Source organism: Giraffa tippelskirchi, chromosome 12 (genome assembly GCF_054371585.1).
Source record: "Giraffa tippelskirchi isolate mGirTip1 chromosome 12, T2T-mGirTip1v1.2.pri, whole genome shotgun sequence".
NCBI lineage: Eukaryota > Metazoa > Chordata > Mammalia > Artiodactyla > Giraffidae > Giraffa > Giraffa tippelskirchi.
This window is the reverse complement of record NC_137286.1, coordinates 15476303-15499871: the sequence shown is the minus strand read 5'-3', so window position 1 is coordinate 15499871 and position 23569 is coordinate 15476303. Positions and strand designations below refer to the sequence as shown.

General features: G+C 36.3%; 1 protein-coding gene across 18 annotated transcripts in view; it reads right to left on the bottom strand.

The window, feature by feature from the left end:
• LOC145529023 (uncharacterized) overlaps positions 1-23569 on the bottom strand; it is a 1122255-nt gene that overhangs the window by 422380 nt on the left and 676306 nt on the right. The gene's annotated exons all lie outside the window — the stretch shown is intronic.

The window sequence follows — 23569 nt, the reverse complement described above, 5'->3', positions numbered from 1 at the left end:
GGGCGAGGGTGGGATGATATGGGAGAATGGCATGGAAGCATGTAAATTATCATATGTGAAACGAATCGCCAGTCCAGGTTCAATGCATGATACAGGGTGCTTGGGGCTGGTGCACAGGGATGACCCGGAGGGATGGGATGGGGAGGGAGGTGGGAGGAGTGTTTTGGAAGGGGAAAACATGTGCACCCACGGTGGATTCATGACAATGTATGGCAAAACAAATAAAAAATAAATAAATAAATAAAATTAAAAAAATAATAAATAAATAACAAACAGCTGATATAAAGTCAACATGAGAAGATACTACATTATTTTAACAAAGATCAAAGTAATAATATCACTTCAGTTTGAATGTATTTGCATTTTTTGTTAAATTTATTGTAAAGGAAGGTGATAAATTAGATGCTACAGTTTCTCACACACACACATATAGAGAGAGATACAGATATATAGATATACATAGAGAGAGATAATGTTCTCTAACACATGAGGGGAGAGATAAGGTTCTCCAACAATAATAAGAAAAACAAATGTGGATTTTCCAATTGTTCACATCATTTTCTACCTGATTTGACTATACAGAATAGATTTGTGAGCTAGATATTACATTAATATTAACATCAGGGATCAAAAGGTAAAGGTCCCTGTAATTCCTAGAAAGATACCATGCCTTTGGGTATTTGAAATTTTTCAATGACAAAGACAAAAACTTTACATGGATTTTATAAGAAGTCCTCTGAGAATGTTGTTATATTTCACATTGGGCAGGTTATTGTTATCTGGCTGTACAATATTAAGGAAATTCTGACGTGGATGTCGGCAGACACGGTGCTGTGCATATGCCCCCATTAGATCACATACATAGTAAAAGAGAGGAGCGGGACTTGAGTGGTTTTTTCACTCTTTTCCATCTCTAGAAATGCTTTGTACTCTTTTTGCTTCTCTTCTCCTTTATCAATTAGACTCAGTGCCTAAACTCCAGGAGGAACTTCACTTCTGTTTTTACTCCTCTCACTTTAATACTTACATTTGAGCTAAACTTTGGTAACATATACTCTAAAGTTCCGGATTTTTTAAACTGAACATTTTTTAAAAGATAGTTTCACTGGACTTAGATCATTTCTATAACAGAGGTTTATATAATGTGACTTAATTTACCCAATAGTATCAAACATTCAGAGAATAACTTAGGTATAAGACAAGCAAAAATTTAAGACGAAAAGATATGATCTTCAAGGTAACTTCAGAAAGTGCAAATATCTTGAGAATTCAGTAGAAGAAATTACCATTTCTTCTTGATGTATTAGAGGTTCTTCAATGAAACATATATTAAAGACAGGTCTAGAAGCCGACAGAAGGATACAGGGAAGAATTTCTTTTAGCCAGATACTGGCATGAGTAAAAATTCATGTTGTAAAATGTGAGGATGTTATAGTGGAAAGTTAGATTTAGATATAACGTTTTGCAGGATACTGGAAAACCTGCCATAAGCCTTGAAATGTAAGTTTGGACCATTTTATCCTGGACTTTAAATGTCATGGTAGGAAATATCCACTATTTGTAGGCAGTGTTAGTAAGCAGTGACTATTCACTAAAGTATGTTATGAGCAGAGTGATACCATACAAACGGCATAGTAGGAAAATGACTCAGTAACTATTTATTGAATAGAACAGAAGGGAGGAATAAATGGGAGAAAGTTCAGTTAAGAGGATCTGTCAAGTATTTTTTTTTTTAATTTCTAAAAATTCATATGGCCCTTTTGTGGGAAACAACAGCCTTAGAGCATTATTGCAAGAATTCAAAAATATGAGGAAAGTAAAATTAGGCAGAGATAAATAATAGCTCTTGCTATTATTATAAATTATATGCAGGAAAGTTTTATGGAACTGGAAAAGATAGCTTCTTTAATAAATCTGAAATAATAATATTACTTGAGGGCTTTTAAGGGATACAATGAAATAACATTTGTTAAAGAGCTTTGTAAGCAATGGAGTTCTACAAAACTGTGACATGAAATCATAATAATTTATAATCTTCAGGAATGAGTTAAAGGAAGAAAGGTGTTGCTGTAGGAAAAACATTTTTACTGGCTGAGCATAGCAGGGAAAGGCAAGAATTTGGAATGGGAAAACAGAGCTTAAGATGATGTTGGTTTTATTACTGTTGAAATATTTAGCAGATGGATATAAAGAGATTCTGGGGCCAGAATGGCCAGGATGATTAGGGAATGGCACCAGTGCATCATCTGAAGCCTTTGCAATGACTAGATGTGACTGAGGATGGAGTGGATAGAATAAAAAACTAAAAGTCAAAACTTTATAAAAGTTTGCTGTACTTGGGGATGGAAACACAGAAGGGAGCCAGATAAGTTCTCAGAGAGATGGAAGGATTGCCAAAGTTAAGTAATCTTTTCCCAGTCTGTTCAAGTAATATTGTGTACATGCCAGCACCATACTCATTGCACCCTGTACCTCAGGGACTCAGTGAACACAGAGTTCACCATCAAGTGGAAGAGACAAATATGCATATGCAAACAATTACTCTCTTCTGATTAATGCACCATAATGGAGGTGGTCTAAGGAAAGGCAAGTATCTGATCTTTCAAGAAAGTCCTGGGAAGACTCTGAAGAATGCAAGCAACAAAATGCTCCAATCTGCACTATCTACCAGCAGACCAATGGGCAGGGCACTTAGGACTGGAGGACCACATAGAGATGTTGAGAGACTTGTGAGCTGAGTCTAGGGAGACGGTGTGTCCAGCATTGGAGTAGCACTAGTTTGGAGTCTGTGTGACATAAAGGCAAGGGGAAGATTTTCAAAAAGAAGTAAATAATGACAGTATCAGTTAAGAAAGTCCATCAGAATTGTAGTTCAGCATCAATAATAAAAATACCTGTTTAGGAAATAATTATTCTGTGTTGGGTTTATTATTGCCACAGAATTATTACATTCAATTCTTATGATTCTGTGATATTATTAGCATCCCCACTTAAAAACACTGGGGTATGAAGAATCAGTCCAATCTTAAGTATTGCCCACAATTAAGTGTTCCAATTCAGATTCAGAACCAGTTTTGTATATCTCTGCAGTGCTTGAACATTCCCAACCTCATTCCAGGAAAGAACAGTGCCAAAGCAGGTGTAAACAAAGAAATTGTATTTAAAGAGTGAATGGAAAATGAAGAAGGAGACAAAAAGCGTCTTTTAAATAAAATCTTTTCTAGTTAAAGCCATCTGAATGAAATAAAGACAAAAATTGCAAAAGTGAGTTGTCACAGCAAAACAGAAGTGAGAATAAAAATGAATAAACAAGTATCTATATATGCCTTAATAAGTCAAATGCACAAAGGGAAAGGTAACCTCCCAACACCACAGACAATAGTTCTACAAAAGAACTATAAGACTCTTTGGAAAGATCTGGGCTTCCCCCAGACTGCACAGCATTTTGTGGTTACTGATAAACTCTGTGGTATGTTTCAAAGAAAACATATCCAAGGAGGATTACTATCATTATTTTTCTTCTGAAAACATCAGTGTCCAGGGAATTGACAGGATTCTCTGCAACAATGTGTTTCCATGGGCTGCTGTGACCGTAGCAATACTTGGCATCGTGTGCTATGAAGGGTGTGTGGCTCCTTTTTGTTTTATATTACTAGTGCTTGGTTTATTTAAATCAGATACCAGTATTCTATTATTTCTACCACATATGCAACATACTGATAAGCAGTGTGGTATAATTTTCAACCCCATTTTAAAATTTTACAGGAAGTATTTCTTCAAATTACCATCCCTCATGAAGCAGCTGACAAATGTAAATGTGTGAGATATATTACATATGTCTGATTTCAAAAGAGCTAATATTTCTTATGTTCATGGGTTTTTCCATCAATACAAAGCTAAACAATGGAAACCAGAGTGACCACAAGCATGGCACCTGCCCTGATTCCTGTGTAATTAAAAAGATGCTGCCAACAACCACACTGATTCTTCAAGGGAGTGTTTATGGAAACCAACACAGGCACGTCAACACTGAAAACAACCGAATGCAACATATGAATTGCTTTGGGGTGTATGGCTAGAAATTTTATCTCCCCTCAAAAAAAGGGAAAAAAAGGTGCAGAAATGGTACAGAGCTAGCAATTAGCCTGCCACCAAAATTGAAATTGACATTGAATCGAATCCCTCCAGTTGATTCCTTTCACTTAGATCTTATATAAAGGAACCTGTCCGTGAACAATGCTCATTTTCTGCTGGGGAAGACACTGCGCAAGTGGAGAACTTCATAGTTTAACAGAAGGGTGATATCACTTTCCTTCTTTGGAAGAAGTCCAGACTTCATCACGGAGGTGCACCACATCATTGCACTGCAGAAAGCAACATATGGCACCATGTCTCTAAACAGCTAAAAGCGGACTTGCTGCTAAAAAACTTAGTTGTGAAATAAACAGTATATGTTCAGGGATGTGCAAAGTGTATCAGTTCAGAGTATAAGAAAACTACAGACTGAACAAACAAAACAATATATTAGTATACATTTCTTAGAAACATGTATATAGAAAAGCAATATGCAATTTATCATGTGATAGAATCCGTTGGTGGTGCTAGTGGTAAAGAACCCGTCTGCCAATACAGGAGATGAAAGAGAGGCAGGTTAGACTCCTGGGTTGGGAAGATACCCTGGAGTAAGAAATGGCAATCCACTCCAGTATTTTTGCCTGGAAAATTCCATGGACAGAGGAGCCTGGCAGGCTATAGTCAATGGGGCTGCAGAGAGTCGGACACAAGTGACTAAGCACACACACACACACAGAAGCCATTACATTCTTACACGGGTAACGTATATTAGAGTTATGATGCTTTATAAGTGATCAAGAAGATTGACAATATTCATTGGAAGGACTGATGCTGAAGCTGAAACTCCAGTACTGTGGCCATCTGATGTGAAGAACTGACTCATTGGAAAAGACCCTGATGCTGGGAAAGGTTGAAGGTGGGAGGAGAAGGGGATGACAGAGGGTGAGATGGCTGGATGGCACCACCGACTCAATGGACATGAGTTTAAGTAAATTCAGGGAGTTGGTGATGGACAGGGAGGGCTGGCATGCTGCAGTCCATGGGGTTGCAAAGAGTCGGACATGAATGAGCAACTGAAATGAAGTGAACTGAACTGAATATTGACAAAATACAGGAGATAGGTAATCATATTAGTTTTTAAGGGGTTCGTTGAAACCACAAACCCAGCTCGATTTTAAAAGGTTAAACAAAACCAAACCCACCACACAAACTTTCATTGAGACAACAAATGCATCATTAACTGAAATAGTTGTTCATATGACAATATCTCCATGAATTATATTAACTTCTCTGGACAAATATTAAAATCTGCTAATCAGTGAGAGACAGCAACATACACACTTCTAAGATTGATGGATTCAATAAAAAGGGCATGCTTTTTTTTGGCTTTTGCTCAGGTCTCTGCTGCTGCTGGAAATGCACTCTAATCTCCACAGTGTACCTAAAGCCACAGCATGATTTGGTGGCCAAATGGCTGATGCTGTTGTTCTAAATCAGATGCAGAAGGAATATGTTATAGAGAAGCATGAAATAGATAGCAATGGTTTGCCACATAACAAGAATTTCTGCCTTTCTCCTTAAAGATATTCAGGATGATGAAGTCTGAATTATGGGGCATTTCCAAATAATAAAGGAAGAAATGCATGTATATGTCCCTCTCTTCCATGATGGAAAATATTTAGCAATATATTTCATAAAGTCAGATGATGTTTTTACCTAAGGGCTATAGTGAAATATATCAATTTCTCACTGGATAGCCTCATATAAATCAATGTAGTTAGTACACTCCTTCATACAATATACAAAATACACTTGAAATGGTTTAAAGACATAAATATAAGACATGACACCATAAAAATCCTAGAAGAGAACATAGGCAAAACATTCTCTGACACAAATCATAGCAACATTTTCTTAGATCAGTCTCCTAAGACAAGAGAACTAAAAGCAAAAATAAACAAATGGGACCTAGTAACATTTAAAAGCTTTTGTACTGCAAAGGAAACCACAAATAAAATAAAAAGGCAACACATGGAATGGGAGAAAATATTTGCAAATGATGTGATCAGCAAGGTGTTAATTTCCAAAATATACAAGCAGCTCCTACAACTCAGCACCAAAAAATGAAAAACAATCCAATCAAAAATGTGCAGAAGACCTTAATAGATGTTTCTCCGAAGAAGGCATACAAATGGTCACTAGGCACATGAAAAGATGCTCAATATTGAAGGGGATGACAGAGGATGAGATGGTTGGGTGGCATCACCAACTCAATTGGACATGAGTTTGGGCAAACTGTGGGAGATAGTGAAGGACAGGAAAGCCTGGCATGCTAGGCTAGTTCATGGGGTTACAAAGAGTCAGACTTGACAGTTACTGGACAACAATAACAACAATATTGCTAACTATTAGAGGAATGCAAATCAAAAGTACAACGAAGTGTCACCTCACACTGGTCAGAATGCCCACTGTCAAAATGTCTACAATTTGTGCTGGAGAGGGGTGTGGAAAAAAGGGAACCCTCCTATACTGTTGGTGGGAATATAAACTAGTACAGCCACTATTGAGAACAATATGTTCAGTTCACTTCAGTTCAGTCGCTCAGTCCTGTCCAACTCTTTGTGACCCCATGGACTGCAGCTCGTGAGGCCTCCCTGTCCATCGCCAACTCCCAGAGTTTATTCAAACTCATGTCCATCCATTTAGTGATGCCATCCAACCATCTCATCGTCTGTTGTCCCCTTCTCCTCCTGCCTTCAATCTTTCCCATTATCGGGGTCTTTTCCAATGAGTCAGTTCTTCACGTGAGGTGGCCAAAGTATTGGAGTTTCAGCTTCAACATCAGAACAATGCTCATATCAGAACAATATGAAGCTTCCTCAAAAAATTAAAAGTAGAGTTGTCATAATCCAGCAATATCACTTCTGGGTATATATCCAGAAAAGATGAAAACCCTAATTTGAAAAGATACGTGAATCCCAATAGGCAAAGTGGCACTATTTATTAGTATAATAGTCAAGATATGAAAGCAATGCGAGTGCCCATCAACAGATGATTGGATTAAGGTGATGTGATATATGTATAGGATGGAATACTACTAAGCCATACAAAACAATGAAATACTGTCATTTGCAGCAACATGGATGGACCTAGAGTTATTGTACTGAGTGAAGTAAGTCATAGAGAGAATGATATTATGATATCACTTATATGTGGAATATAAAAAATAATACAAATGAGCTTATTCACAAAACAGGAATAGAGTCACAGACATAGAAAACAAACGTATGGTTACCAAAGAATACAGTGAAGTGGCTCAGTCATGTCCGACTCTTTTGCGACCCCATGGACTGTAGCCCACCAGGCTCCTCTGCCCATGGGATTTTGCAGGCAAGAATTCTGGAGTAGGTTGCCATTTCCTTCTCCAGGGGATCTTCCCAACCTAGGGATTGAACCTGGGTCTCCTACGCTGCAGGTAGACTCCTTACCATCTGAGCCACCAGGGAAGTAGGGAGAGGGATAAATTAGGAGTTGGGGATTAAAATATGCACAGTACTGTATATAGAGTAAATGATTTACTTTATAGCACAAGGAACTGTATTCAATATCTTGTACTAACCTAAGAATCTGAAATATGTGTGTGTGTGTGTATAAATGAATCACATTGCCGTGTACCTGAAACTAACACAAATTATGATCAATGATACTTCAAGAACATAAACAAAAGCTCTTATAAATGATTTAAAAAAAGGAATATACTAATTTCCCAAAAAGCAAAAACCAAGTTAGTAATGTCCTAAATTGGAACCTTCACTTCATTTCATATGATCTTCTATATAGTATAATGTGATAACTGTTTGTGGTACAAATACTTCCACTTTCTTCCATTGTTCAATTTGTTACAGTTAAATATTTGAGCTTTAGTTTTCTGTAGATATGACTGAGGACACAGTCTCTGAATCTGAACTGAAATACTTAGTAGAATAATCTGAATACAGTTGGATTTCTTTGGACTTTGCATCTCATGGCCCATCACATCATATACATTGCTAAACTTAATGCCAAATGGATAGCTAAATAAACCACTGAAAATAAGTGATGATGGAATGCAAATGTGAACAGCAAATTTTTGTTTTGTGGGAAATTCTATAATATCTGAATTATTCTCATTAAAAATTTTAGTAGCATTTTACTTTTAGACCCCCTTCAGAAAGTTCGTCACTTTCCATATATAGAGGAACTTATGAGGCATGTCTTGTAAATCTGAAAGTCTGTCTCTCATACTTTCTAGAAGTTCCTCATGTCATTGGTAAAAAAAGATGTATAAAAAATTAAAGTAGCATCCCATGAGGTTTCTTCACACTAGGTAAAAAATTCCTTACAAAAATACACACACACACACACATCCTATGTATGTACCATGTACCAGAGTACTAACCCAAGTACACTATGCATCTAATCTTGAGGTCTAATAGCTTTGTTTTTCTCTTGTAAAATATGGAAAGACTTGTAGATAACACAGTATAATAACATAGATACTCAAATTCTACTAGAAATGTACATTTCCTCCATGACAGCTTTTTAATGAACCAGAAAAATTTAAACCAAAGAAAATTTATTTTTGTCCATAGTCAGACCAGTGACTTTTCTGTGTATTGTTTCAAGTCATGCAAGTGTGTATTATCCTGTGATAATATTTCCAATATAGGGTAGAACACACACACACATGAACAGTTTATTAGCCTAATAGTGGATTTCAGTTTAATTTATAATTTGCAATTGGTCAAAGACTTAGTACTTCCAGCAGCTTTTCTTCACCTTTTGTTACAGTGCTATTTGATTGTTCTTATGAATGTGACCTTATATCTTGTACCAGCAGTAGAAAGTAAGATAAATTAGACTCTAAAACACACACACAATAGCAGATAGTACTGTTTAAAGATTAATAAGTGATCTCACTATAGCACTTCAACTGCCTACAGCCTAAAAATATCTTTCCTGTGTTACTTTCTAGGCAGTCTCTGAGGGACTAATAAACCAAGAGCACTAGACAGAGCTGAACTTATCTATCACAGCCCTGATTGTGCTTTGTGCACTATATGTGTCTTCTTAAAAGCATCTAATCCACTGCCTGTTCACAGCATTCATTATTTGAAGCCAAGGACACTAGGAGAAGTAAATACAACTTTTAAAAGACATACTGTAAACTGAATTCATTCCATTCTCCCTTTTTATCTATCAAAACCCCAAACCATCTACTTCCCCAGATACTCAGCTTTCACACCTCTTAATTTTTTTGCCAATGTAGAAACTGCACATTTCCAACTGTGTTCCTCCTCCTAGCACTCTGAGTTCTCTCTGTACCAGGACACTCAGCGACCTCATCTCAAAGATTCTAAGCCATCAAGTACCAGAGGGACTTGGTTTGGTTCCTGAGGACACATACCCTCTTTGCAGTTATAATCTCTGAAGGGAAGATGTCAGTGTAAGAATTTAAAATTCTGCCTGTAGCCTACATGCTTCTCCCCCTCCATGCTAGAAACTTATTAGAACCACTCCCATAACGTTTGACCCTCACCTCCAACCTCTGATCTCCAGCTTCCTTCTTGAATAGCATGGCAGAAGCCTCTTGTGACAGAAAATGGCTGCAGAATCCATCCTGTTATTACTTAACTTTAACATGAATAATTCTATTATGCAGCTTAGTATTTTACAATTTCTTGACTAGCTAAGAATTTATAATAGTACTGACTTGAATAGACTACCATTTGCAAAACTAAGTATCAGATACATAATAAGAAACACAAACATGAGAAAGTGTCTCTGGGTACTTCTTTCTTTCTTTATGCCGAGATGTTGAAATCACAGTCAGGGCTCATTATCTTCAGCCTGAAGAAAAGGCATGTGAAAAGACCAGATGAAAAGAGACAGCAAAAAATTAGAGACGAACCAGATAATTCAAACTAAACAATTTTCTTTGGAGGCTAAATGTTCTAATTTGTCTCTTTGGAGGCATTAACCAAGTAGTTTCACATCAGTCTTTTTGTGTGAGTGCTGGCCTTCTACATAAGCACCCAGAAAAACAATGGCAATGCTTTCCTGTGAACTTCAACTATGCTGAATCTCTAATCAACCTGGTTATTTTCAATTAATTGTTTACATTTTCTTCAGCAATACAGCTAGTAATTTTTTTTTTAATTTAATATTCTTTAAGATACAATTAGGCTTCCCAGGTGGCACTAGTAGTGAAGAGCCCACCTGCCAATGCAGAGACGCGGTTTTGATCCCTGGGTTGGGAAGATACCCTGGAGGAGGGCATGGCAACCCACTCCAGAATTCTTGCCTGGAGAATCCCATGGACAGAGAAGCCTGGTGGGCTACAGTCCACAGGGTTGCAAACAGTTAGACACAACTGAAGCAACTCATCACAGGGAAACAAAGAAGATATAATTATGTTTGTTCTTTTTTATGCAGAGCTGTTTTGTTTAGATCAAACAGGACTTTCTATCAAATAATTTTCATTTTACTATTTTCAAGATAGGAGAACATCAGGGAGAGTCTAACTTAAATATCTCCTAATGCAAAACTATTGTTATAAAGATTATAATTTACCTTTAGAAATGTCCACTTGCAGCAATCACAAGTGATACACAGTTAGAAGGTTCTGATGAATAATAACTGCATTACCTATCAATTCAAAATCAACCATGTTATGAATAAACACACTCTATGAATAGACTGATGCAGAAATGATGAGTTTTGCCCTAACAAATATTTTTAAAACTACTTCTGTCACTTTGGAACTACTGAAAAGAAAAGATCATCTAATTTTCAATTTAATTTTTTGACCCCATTGTAGGGATAAAAGGAAAAAAAGAGAAAAAAATAAATTTTAATTTGATAGAACTAGACTGAACTTTTGGAATGAGTACTTTCATTCCTAAGAAAACACTCCTGCTGCTTAGTCAGTCCAGTCATGTCTGACTCTGTGCAACACTATGGACTGCAGACTGCCAGGCTCCTCTGTGCGTGAGATTCTCTAAGCAAGAATACTGGAGTGGGTAGCTATTCCCTTCTTAAGAAAACACTGAGGCTTCTGAAGTACAATCTACACTCGTTTGCACTAATGAAGATATATAAATGGTTGCAAGCAGCAGGAATCCTATTATTACTACTTTGATGAGAAGGAATGACATCTTAGTAGCTGGTAACTCCCTACTGAGTCTTTCAAAAATGTTCAAGCGTATTTCTTGTCATGGCTCATCCTGGGGAATTGCAGCATCCTTGTAACCTACATTGTGAGACACATCAGACAGCCTGCCAAGCTTTATTAAATGAATAGTCCACTGTCCATTTTTTTTTTTCTAATTCACATGGAAATGAGAGACACATTTCAATTCCCCCCCCCCCGAATATATCAGAGGTTGTGAAAGTTCTAGAGACAAATGCCATAGGAATAATGATAATACCATTGCTGAAGGAATGTTACTGAGGACATTGTTCATTAAAATACTGAGTTAAATGTGTGGAATCTATACAAAAGTGATGCAGATTAACTTATTTACAAAACAGAAATAGACTCACAGACATAGAAAACAAACTTATGGTTATCAAAGATGATAGCAGAGGTGGATGGAGAGGAAGTAGGGAGAGATAAATTAGGAGTTTGGGGTTAATAGATATGTACTTTTAAATAAAATAGATAAACAACAAGGACCTACTATATAGCACAGGGAACTATATTCAACATCACATAATAATCTATAATGGAAAAGAATCTGAAAAATAGATATATGTACATATATATACATATATAATTATACATACATATATATATATTTATATATATATATATATATATATAAAGCTGAATCACTTTGCTGTACACCAGAAAGTAAAACAACATTGTAAATTAACTATACTTCAATCTTAAAAATTTAATACCCTATTTGGGTATTAAAAGAATAGCAAAAAAACAAAAAACACTGAGAGTTACAAATGGATTACCATCTAATATATCCTTCCAGAATTTATGTCAGTTGAAAACTTTTGATGACACTGAGGAACTTAGTATAAGTGATGATATCATCTGTTTTCACTTTGATTACTAGAAAGTACAGAACCCAAATAGAAGATCAACCATAGAAACCATCATGGCACATAGATCCATGATGTCCTTCCCATTGTTGCACTGCTTTTATAATCATGTATTTTTCTGACTGTGATTCTCTTTTTATTTTTTACAATTATGTAATCAAATACATTATTTTCACAAGCTGATTTTTAGGACTTGATTTGGAGAATAGAAAATATACAGAGATATAATAACAAACTAAAAGTATATAAAAAGATTGTTAAGTAAAAGAAAAAAACTAACAGATACTGTGTTGTGCAACTAGGGGCCAAAAGAGTGAGTTTAAAAGGAGCATCTGTTAGACAGATATTAGTAAGAATTTTGTAATCATTCTCCTAGTCCCAAATGTGAGCAGTTTCTCTTAAAAGCTGTCTTCAACCCCACACATGTTTAAGCAGTGGCTAAATAACCATTCATCTGGCATGTTAACAGAAGTTCTTGAATTGGAAGAAAGATTAAACTAGAAGCACTCAAAAAATTCCTTCCACTCCATAATTTCATAATTAAATATGTTATACTTAATGAGTCATTTGTTATCTCCATGGGATGAATAACTTATGGCATGTGTCTCCATGCTATCTCCCTGCCAGGTCTAGAAACTAAGTTAAATTTAATCTATCACCACCAGAAATTAGGAAAGGGGGAAAGATATGTCATAATGACTTAAAGAGTCTGGAGCCCTTGACTACTCACTAAAGAACTTTAGTCTTACTACTGGCAAAATTTCAGTCTATATCAAATCATTATCCCAAATATGAAGAATAAAAGCAAGAGATATACTGATGTTTTACAAATCAAAATCTGGAAGAAGTTACATATTAATATTCTTAATATTAAAAAGTAGATTATATAATTGGTAATATCACACATCCTTTTTTAAAATGCCACTATAATGTAGAACATTTTAAAGACTGCAATGACTAAAAGGGTACAAATATTTGTTTGCAGGGGTTGAAAGTCCACTGTAAGCCAGCAAATTAAATTGAAATGGCATACTTAATACCTTCTCATATCTATCATTATATTTGTGTGATATAAGAAAAGTAAACAAATCCTGAAGTCACTAAATTATTCACTGAGGTGAATCATCTTAAGTGAATGAACTGCCACATTGTATATAAATATTTTAAGTGGAAAAACAACTTTATAAGTAGAGAGGATAAATTTTTTTCTGATTCTTTTTGTATTTGATAGTCCCAGGGAGGTATTATTGCTTTGACAGTTTTGTTAGTAATAATTTGAATAAGCAAATTTTTTTTACAAGTACATAGCTACAAATTAATATAATCAGAGTATGTTTGTATATATTCAATTATCTCATTTTCAAGTCATTTAGAATTTTTAAATAGTACAGGTATTAAAGCTGTCAATTCTAAATGCAAACTTGATTTTAATCAAACTGGAAGCACAAATGAATTAAAAATGATTGGGAAAGAGTGACCAGAAAAAAAAATCAGTACTAAAGACCAAATTTAAACATGCAAATTGAAACATGTCATCACAAGACTCGCAAATACTTTTCTTTCTAAATTTTACAAATAATGGTATCTGTTTTGGGGGGATTCATTTATGACAAAACCCTAGAGTAGTATGAAAGACGCTTATTGCTCAAGGTCTTTAGCTGGTATGAACTACAGAATCTCTGATCTTTTAAGAAGTCAAGAGGCTCCTTCCTTGATCACTTAATCAATAAAAAACATATAATGAAAATATGAAAATATAAACAGCATTGCCCTGGCCTTGCCTTTAAAAATAACTTTGTTACCTAACTTATGTCTATGTTACCTAAATACATGTTACATAAATTCATGGACTTCCCTGGTGGCTCAGATGGTAAAGGGTCTGACTGCTATGTGGGAGACCTGGCTTTGATCATTGGGTTGGGAAGATTCCCTGGAGATGAAAATGTCAACCCATGCCAGTATTCTTGCCTGGAGAATTCCATGGATGGAGGAACTTGGTGGGCTATAGTCCATTTGGGGTCACAAAGAGTCAGATACGACTAAACCACTAATACTTTCACTTTACTTTAATTCATGGCAAACACCGTCCAGTCAATACAGGTTATAGCCTGCTCTTCAAATTCATTTTCTAAGCATGAAAGAGAATATAAGTATTGTTGACTAAAACATGAAAAACTTGAGAGTTGTGAATTAAACTTTATTTGGGGCAAAATGAGGACTGAAGTCAGGAGACAGCACCTCAGATAGCTCTGAGAGACTGCTCCAAAGAGGCAGTGGGAGGAAGGTCAACGCATAAAGTTTCAGGGAAGGTGGAGTTCAATACCATCAAACAATCATTTTATAAAAGGTTTTCTGCTAGTCACAAGGATGTGATGTCACCAGGAAGGGATTTAACGCTTCTCTAGATATGAGGAGATACAGGATTGAGATAATAAAATCTGATGCTAAAAATATCCAGCTGTATCCTCTTGGAGGAGGTCACCATTAACCCCACCGTAAAGCCAGCAGAGTCCATGTGATCACTAGACCATGCAGATATGAGCTAAATCACATCCCTTATGATTACACAGTAAAAGTGACAAATAGATTCAAGGGACTAGATCTAACAGAGTGCATGAAGAAATATGGATGGAGGTTTGTGAAATTGTACAGGAGGCAATGATCAAGACCATCCCCAAGAAAAAGAAATGTAAAAAGGCAAAATGGTTGTCTGAGAATGCCTTACAAAGAGCTGTGAATAGAAGAGAAGTGAAAGGCAAAGGAGAAAAGGAAAGATATACCTATTTGAATGCAGAGTTCCAAAGAATGGCAAGGAGAGATAGGAAAGCCTTCCTCAGTGATCAATGTTAAAAAATAGAGGAAAATAACAGAATGGGAAAGACTAGAGATCTCTTCAGGAAAATTAGAGACAGCAAGGGAACATTTCACGCAAAGAGGGACACAATAAAAGACAGAAATGGTGTGGACCAAACAGAAGCAGAAGATATGAAGAAGAGGTGGCAAGAATACACAAAAGAACTATACAAAAAGATCTTCATGACCCAGATAACCACAATGGTGTGATCACTCACTGAGCCAGACATCCTGGAATGTGAAGTCAAGTGAGCCTTAGGAAGCATCACTACGAACAAAGCTAGTGGAGGTGATGGAATTTCAGTGGAATATTTCAAATCCTAAAAGATGATGCTGTGAAAGTGCTGCACTCAATATGCCAGCAAATTTGGAAAACTCAGAAGTGGCCACAGGACTGGAAAAGGTCAGTTTTCATTCTAATGCCAAAGAATGCTCAAACTACCACACAGTTGCACTCATCTCACACACCAGCAAGTAATTCTCAAAATTCTTCAAGCCAGGCTTCAACAGTACGTGAACCATGAACTTCCAGATGTTCAAGTTGGATTTAGAAAATGCAGAGGAACCAGAGATCAAATTGCCAATATCCGAGGGATCATAGAAAAAGCACGAGAGTTCCAGAAAAACACCTACTTCTGCTTTATTGACTACACCAAACACATTGACTGTGTGGATCACAACAAACTGTGGAAAATTCTTCAAGAGATGGGAGTACCAGAAAACTTGAGCTGCCTCCTGAGAAATCTGTATGCAGGTCAAGAAGCAACAGTTAGAACTGGACATGGAACAATAGACTGGTTTCAAATCAGGAAAGGAGTACATCAAGGCTGTATATTGTCACCCTGCTTATTTAACTTATATGCAGAGTACATCATGAGAAACATTGGGCTGGATGAAGCACAAGCTGGAATCAAGATTGCCAGGAGAAATATCAATTACCTCAGATATGCAGATGACATCACCCTTATGGCAGAAAGCAAAGAAGAACTAAAGAGCCTCTTGATGAAAGTGAAAGAGGAGAGAGAAAAAGCTGGCTTAAAACTCAACATTCAGAAAACTAACATCATGGCATCCAGTCCCATCACTTCATGCCAAATAGATGGGGAAACAGTGGAAAAGCGAGAGACTTTATTTTCTTGGGCTCTAAAATCACTGCAGATGGTGACTGCAGCCATGAAATTTAAAGACTCTTGCTCCTTGGAAGAAAAGCTATGAACAACTTAGACAGCATATTAAAAATCAGAGACATTACTTTGCCAACAAAGGTCCATCTAGTCAATGCTATGATTTTCCAGTAGCATGTATGGATGTACGAGTTGAACTATAAAGAAACCTGAGCACCAAAGAATTGATGCTTTTGAAATGTGGTGTTGGAGAAGTCTCCTGAGAGTCCCTTGGACTGCAAGGAGATCCAACAAGTCCATCCTAAAGAAAACTTGTCCTGAATATTCATTGGAAGGACTGATGCTGAAGCTGAAACTCCTATACTTTGGCCACCTAATGCGAAGAACTGACTCATTTGAAAAGACCCTGATGCTGGGAAAGATTGAAGGCAGGAAAAGGGAACAATATAGGATGAGATGGCTGGATAGCATCACCGACTCAATGGACATGAGTTTGAGTAAGCTCCGGGAGTTGATGATGGACAGGGAGGCCTGGCATGCTGCAGTCCACGTGGTCGCAAAGATTCAGAAAGGACTGAGCAACTGAACTGAAACTGTAAAACATCCAACTATCTGAAGACCTGTCCCATCAGATTCCCTGGAGCACACAGTGCCTCACTCCACCCTGAACTCCCTCAGGGGGTGTTGAAGGTCAACAGCACAGGGTTCAATCTCTGCAGAGGCAGATGGCAAATGCTCTTGTTGTTTAGTGGTTGGCAATGCTCTTGGCAAGTGCCAATTTGTAGTTTGCAGTATAAATTGGTCTGAGTATAAACTGGGAATCTCAGACCATGGCTAAAGTGCCCTACAGTTCAGAGATGTAAATATGGACCAGATAGTAATGTCATTTGAAAACAGCAAGACGAGAAAGGTTTATAAGTAGATAATATAAAATTCAATTTTCATTAGAGATTTTCCTTTTGCTTACTATATGTTTCTGAGAAAGAGGCAAAAAAAATATATATATAGCAGGTACGCATTAGCATGTCTATCAGCCAGAAAAGATTTAGAAAATGTTAACATCTTGGCATCTTTGTTTAAGATTTCCATGTTTTTAAGAGTAAAATTTAAAGGATAAATACAAAAGCCACCACCCATGTCATTTTTGCTCCTATTTTACCAAAAAACAACCTCTATCTGAAGCTGTCTTTCATTCAAATTGATATAGGTATGTAGGTATCCATTAATAGTACATAGTATAAATTTTTAATTGTAACTTTATTATATCATATAATATGTATCATTCCGTAACTTGCTTTTTCATTAATCATTATTATTTTAAGGTTTCTATGAAATTTAAGCATCTAATTTATTTATTTTAATTTATTCACAGTATTCAACTTTATGACTAAACCACAGCTTATTTTCTTCTTGTACTATTACCTACAAGTTGTTTGTAATATTTTACTATGATAAAAGTACTTTAATAACTATTCCCTATAAACCTCCTTGTGAACAGAGTTCATATGCACATGTGTGAGTATGTGTGTTTCAAGAGAGAAAGGGAGAGAGAAATTGATACAGAGAAAGAGACAAAGAGTGAGACAGAGACAGAGAGACTGGATATGGAGAAAAAGATCCTTGAACTGAAAAAACTGAGATATAGGTTTTTGCAAATCTAGTTATTGCCAATTTGGCATCCAAAATAGTTATTCTAATTTAAACTCCTACTGGGTCCATAAAAGCAAGATGTTCTATTTACCATATCTTGATGTTGTTCACTCACTAAGTCCTGTACGACTCTTTGCAACCTCATGGACTGTAGCACATCAGGGTTCCCTGTCCTTCACTACCTCCCTGAGTTTGCTCAACCTCAGTCCATTGAGTCAGGGATGACATCCAACCATCTCATCCTCTATCACCCCCTTCTCCTCGTACCCTCCATCTTTCCCAGCATCAGGATCTTTTCTAATGAGTCAGCTCTTCATATCAGGTAACCAAAGTATTGGAGCTTCAGCTTCAGCATCAATCCTTCCAATGAATATTCAGGGTTGATTTCTTTAGGATTTACTGGTTTGATCTCCTTGCTGTCCAAGGGACTCTCAAGAGTTTTCTCCAGCACCACAATTTAAAAGCATCAATTCTTTTGCACTCAGCCTTCTGAATGATCCAACTTCCACATCCATACATGGCTTAGAAAAACCATAGCTTTGACTATAGGGACCTAGGTCAGCAAAGTGATGGCTCTACTTTTTAATATGAGGTCTTGGATTGTCTTAGCTTTTCTTGCAAGGAGCAAGCATCTTTTAATTTTGCATCTTCAGTCACTGTCTGCAGTGTCTTTGGAGCCCAACAAAAGAAAATCTGTCACTGTTTCCACTTTTTCCCCATCTATTTGCCATGAAGTAATGGGAAATAGATGGGGATACAGTGGAAATGTTACAGCCACGCGTTTTGGGAAACAAACTCACTCAGAAGGACAATGCAAGTAATGGAGTGCAGTTTATTACGCCAGCGGGCCCAAGGCAGAGTCTCCTCTTAGCCAAGAACCCTGACCAGCATTTGTGAAAATCTTTTATATCCCATGTGTACATGTCTGAACTCACCACCCCAAATTCCTTGAGACTTACATAAACAAAGGAAGGGTAAATATAATCACAATAATCTCATCATTTAGGTGTTATGTATTCAAACAGTTAAACAATTGGCCAATAATCAATAAGCCCGAGGTTACACTCTGATAGGTACAGAAAAATTTACTGCCTGTCCAGAGACGGGTGATTAGTGTATGTTTTTTCTTAGGTGATGAGTAACCTGGATAGGATCTTCAAGGTTCCCCTGTCAAGAGGGGGTCTTATCCTTCTATTGTCGTTTCCACAGGCACTAAGCACAGAGTTCAGAGTCCATTAGAGAGGTGGCTGAACATGATCAGCATGAACAGGCCTAAGATGGAGTCCAGGCCCTATGAATTCCTTCTTCAGAAACAGTGTCAGACTTTTTTGTGTGTGTGTGGGGGGGGGTCCAAAATCACTGCAGATGGTGATTGCAGCCATGAAATTAAAAGACTCTTACTCCTTGGAAGGAAAGTTATGACCAACCTAGACAGCATATTAAAAATCAGAGACATTACTTTGCCAACAAAGGTCCATCTAGTCAAGGCTATGGTTTTTCCAGTAGTCATGTATGGATGTAAGAGTTGGACTGTGAAGAAAGCTGAGCGCCAAAGAATTGATGCTTTTGAACTGTGGTGTTGGAGAGGACTCTTGAGAGTCCCTTGGACTGCAAGGAGATCCAACCAGTCCATCCTAAAGGAGATCAGTCCTAGGTGTTCATTGGAAGGACTGATGCTGAAGCTGAAACTCCAATACTTTGGCCACCTTGTGCAAAGAGTTGACTCATTGGAAAAGACCTTGATGCTGGGAAAGATTGGGGGCAGGAGGAGAAGCGGATGACAGAGGATGAGATGGCTGGATGGCATCACTGACTCGATGGACATGAGTTTGGGTAAACTCCGGGAGTTGGTGATGGACAGGGAGGCCTCGCGTGCTGCGATTCATGGGGTCACACAGAGTCAGACACGACTGAGTGACTGGACTGAACTGAACTGAATGGGACCACATGCATGATCTTCGTTTTTTGAATGTTGAGTTGTAGGCCATCTTTTTTACTCTCTTCTTTCACTCTCACACTCTCATCAAGAGGCTCTTTAGTTCCTCTTTGTTTTCTGTCTTTTGGGAGGTATCATGTGCATATCAGAGGTTGTTGGTTGATATTTCTCTGGGCAATCTTGATTTCAACTTGTGATTCATCCAGCCTGGCAATTTGCATGATGTACTCTGCATAAAGTTAAATAAGCAGAGTGACAATATACAGCCTTGATGTACTCCTTTCCCAATTTGGAACCAGACCATGTTCCATGTCTGCTTCTTACTGTTGTTTCTTGACCTGCATGCAGGTTTAGCAGGACGCAAGAAAGGTGGTCTGGTATTCTTCTCTCTTCAAGAATTTTCCACAGTTTCTTGTGACCCACACACTCCAAGGCTTTAGCATAGTCAATGAAGCAGAAGTAGATATTTTTCTGGAATTTCCTCGTTTTTTCTATAATCCAACGGTTGTTGGCATTTGATCTCTGATTCCTCTGCATTTCTCAATCCAACTTGTTCATCTGAAAGTTTTTGGTTCACATACTATTGAAGCCTAGCTTGAAAGATTTTGAGCATTACCTTGCTAGCATGTGAAGTGAGTGCAAATGCATGCCAGTTTGAACATTTTTTGGCATTGTCTTTCTTTGGGATTGGAATGAAAACTGACCTTTTCCAGTGTCAACTGAAAAAAGATGTACAACTTGAGAGTTGTGAGTTAAGTTTTATTTGGGGCAAAATGAGGACTGCAGCCTGGGAGGCAGCATCTCAGATAGCTCTGAGAGACTGCCCCAAAGTGGCTGTGGGGGAAAGTCAAGACATAAGGTTTTAGTGAAGGAGGAGTTCAATACCATGAAGCACTCATTTTACAAAAGGTTTTTTGTTAGTCATGAGGATCTGATGTCACCATAAAGGGATTTAGTGCTTCTCTAGATATGAGGAGATTGAGGATTGAGATCATAAAATCTGTTCTAAAAACATCCAACTGTCTAAAGACCTGTCCCACCAGATTCCCTGGAGCACGGAGCACCTCACTCCACCCTGAACTCCCTCAAGGGTTGTTGAAGGTCAACAGCTATAGCAGCATGGGGTTCAATCTCCATAGAGGCAGATGGCAAACGCCTTTGTTGTTCAGTCCTTGGCAATGCTCTTGGCAAGTGCCAAGTTGTAGTTGACACCTGTCTAAGAATCAGTCTTATTAAATTTAAAAATTCACCAACTCAACTGATGTAAAGTGGTATTTCATTATTAATTTATAAGTGACTGGCAGTAATGTTAGCTCTCCTTTCACAATATAGCCTAAGCCTCACCCCTCACAGTTTTTTTCCGTCTGTGGTTTTCAGGGTTGGTCATTGCCCAGTCATAAGTGTTCTTAGTGTTTTCCTTTGTGATTTAATCTTTACAATTTTATTTTTCCTCAAGTGTGTAGTTTGTTTTTTAACTTTTTTTTGAAGACTTTGGTTATAAAAGAATTGTAATATCAGTGAATTCAATTACTCAATGAAATCTTTCCTATTATTCTTTGTGCTTTTGTATCTTATTTATAAAATGCTCCCTTACCTCAAAAACACAGATATAGTAGGATTATTCTTTGATAATTTCCACTAAAAATTTTAAAGTTTACCTTTTCAAATTTAAGGCTTTAAATAAATATTTAGTCTAAAGTAGAAATATATTTTTATCCTTTTTCCATACACAGTCCCTATGCCTTCTTCCTTTTTGAATAATCTGTTAATTTCCCAATTATGAGTTTTGTTATACCAAGTTCCATATACTATGTTTGTTATTCTGTCCCATTATGTTACTTAACTATTCTGTACCATCAAATTCTTGATGTTTATTAAGGCTAGTACACACATCCTTACTTCTCCTTCAAAGCAGTCTTGGTGTTTATAGTTTATAGACATTCAGTTATAAATATTTTTTAATTGACCTCATGATTTCTCTCAACAATGAGTTATTCACTTTTTAAATACTGTAAGTTATTTTTGTTGTTGCTTTCTTTTCATTAGCACTATTATTTTTTTTTATTAGATTCTACTGTGGTCTAAGAATGTGTTCTCTAAGCTATAAATTCTTTACTATTTTTAAGACTTTTTTGTGGCTAGTACTTGGTCAATTTTGTAATTATGTCATATGCACCTGAAAATAATTATACTCTAGTTGATGGATATCTAATGTTCAATAAAACAAGTTTGCTAATGATTTTATTCATGGCATTGCTATTTATTAGTTTGATTTTTAAACTTCAGAAAAAGTTATTTAAATCTCCCAATATGATCTCAAATTTATAAATTTCTCTTTCTAATTTAACACATATATACTTATATATACACACACACTACTTATATTTGTCATACACACTATCACAGACCTACACATAGTCATATTTTCATATTTCAAACAAGATTTTCATCTAGCCCTGGCCTTATTTATAATAAAAAATGACTTTATCTTTAACAATTGCATTTCTCCTTAATATCTATTTTGTATGAAAGTAATACAGACATTACAGATTTTTCTCTTTGATTAGTATTGTTCAGAATATGTTAGCTCTTTATTTCAAAATTTCTACATTATGCTTTAGGTGAGCTTCTTTGTAGTCTACCAAATTGGACCTTTTTGACACATATGGTTATTTCTGTCTTAGCAACCAAGTTTAATCCATTTGTAATTTTTATGATAACTGATATCCAGTGTCTATTTATTATGGCTTTTACTTTTTTATGCTTTCATCTTTCAATTAATTTTCAACAGAGATGCCAAGACAATTCAATATGTAGGGGAAAAAATAGTCTTTTTAATAAATGGTCTTGGAACAGTTGGATATCCACATGAGAAAGTTAGACCCTTACCTCACACCATATACAAAAATTAACTCAAAATGGAACAATGACCTAAATGTAAGGACTCAAAGTATAATAATCTTCAAAGAAAACAGAGGCACAAAGATTTGTAATCTTAGATTAAGCAGTGACCTCTTTGATATGACAACAAGAGCACATGCAATAATAACTAAAATAAATTGAATTTATCAATCAAAAAAAAATTTTTTTAATGTGCTTCAAAGGACATCATCATGTAAGTAAAAAGACAGTGCACAAAATGGGGAAAAAAATTACAAATCATATATCTGTAAAGGACTTGTATCTAGAATATATAAAGAACTCTTACAGATTAATAATACAAAGACAAAAAAAATTAAAAAGGCGCAAAAGACCTGACATTTCTTCAATGAAAATACAAATTTACAATAAGCACATAAAAAGATGCTCAAATCAGAAACCACCGGAGAAATGGAAATCAAAACCGCAGTGAAATACCATTTCACACCCACTAGGATGAATATTAAAAAGACAGATAACAACAAGTTTGGAGCATATGGAGAGAAACTGGAACTATTGTGCATTGCTAGGAATTTAAATGTTGCATTCACTTTGATAAACAGTCTGACAGTTCCATGAAGGCTGAACATAGAGTTACTATTTAACCCAGTATTTCATTTCCCAATATATATCCAAGAGAAATAAATATATACCTATGACTGATTCATGTTGAGGTTTGATAGAAAACAACAAAATTCTGTAAAGCAGGTATCCTTCAGTTACAAAATAAATAAATTTAAAAAATACGTATCTGTACCAAACTTGTACAGAAGTATTGACAGTAGCATTAGAAATAATCCAAATGTCCACTAATGAATTAATGGATAAATATAATGCAGTATACTGATGAAATATTAGTCAGCAAAAAAGGAATAAAATACTGATACATCATGTAACATGGATGAATCTTAAAAAC